The sequence below is a fragment of the Mangifera indica genome, chromosome 9, assembly GCF_011075055.1.
Source record: "Mangifera indica cultivar Alphonso chromosome 9, CATAS_Mindica_2.1, whole genome shotgun sequence".
NCBI lineage: Eukaryota > Viridiplantae > Streptophyta > Magnoliopsida > Sapindales > Anacardiaceae > Mangifera > Mangifera indica.
In genome coordinates this window covers 1,552,102-1,553,309 of record NC_058145.1, presented here as the reverse complement: position 1 = coordinate 1,553,309, position 1,208 = coordinate 1,552,102, and positions in this window count along the sequence as shown.

The window sequence follows — 1,208 nt, the reverse complement described above, 5'->3', positions numbered from 1 at the left end:
GGATATTATAATATCCTTTTTTATCTTCACGGAAAAGTTCAAAAATAAAATATATGTATTATCTTGAATATTTTTGATAGGAAAATTTTCAATGGCATCATATGATACAGTATTGATATAGTATGTTTAGTTTAAGTAATATTTTATTGTAAAAAATAAAAAATTACTTAAAGATAGATTATTTAAAAGATTATTGATTTTATTGGATATAAATTATTACTATATTTGGTAAAATTTATTAAAAATTCATAAGTATAAATAATTATTATTTTTTGTTAAAGATAATAAAGTTAAAATTATCAAAATCTTTTATTACTTGACAAATTAAACAAAGTAGTAAAAATAAATTACTAGAATAATTTTTAAATCCTCCAACTAAACGCCCCCATAATGTAATCTTCCAAACAAAGTATGGCATTATTTAATTGCGTGATTTTAAACTAACAAAAAAAAACAATTATATCACTTCATTACAAACTCTCAACTATTTTTGTACTTTTTAAAGATAAGTCTGTAAAATTTGTTTATACGTATAGTATTATTTATTATTGGATATCTAACTTAAAATCACTAAATTATATGACAATAATGTCTTATTGCATGAAATATTATTGAACTCCAATACATAGGGTCCCCAATTTGTCCACAAACAATTCATTGTGTACAGATATTACTTTGTAATCTGCATCAATTAGTTTTTCCAAAATCACATCCTATTATTTATGATTGGATGTCTATTTTTAATAGCATTAAAATCGCATATTATATCATAAACTAAAAATTTAATTTTTCATATCATATCTTTTTATCATGGAATACATATTTTAAAAATAATTATAATAAAATTTCTAATTGTCCTATTATTATCTTGAAAAATCATAAACACCTCTTAAAATTTTAAATTTTTGTAAAATACACCCCTATCACATCAACATTTTTCCAGAAAATGTGTATTGATAATATATATCATATCATATAATATTTGATTGCATCGTATCATATCGTATACTTAAATTCATCTGTAAATTGATATTAAACCATTCTATTATCTAATTTTATTAAACAAAACTATAATTAATGTTACACTACATCAGGAAATTTCTAACAAATATGACATACCAAAATTAAAGTTTTATGGGTGGATACAAATCAAGCAAAACCCAAACACCCAATGGTTCAAGTTTGGTTCGAATGAAAAATAGTTTGGA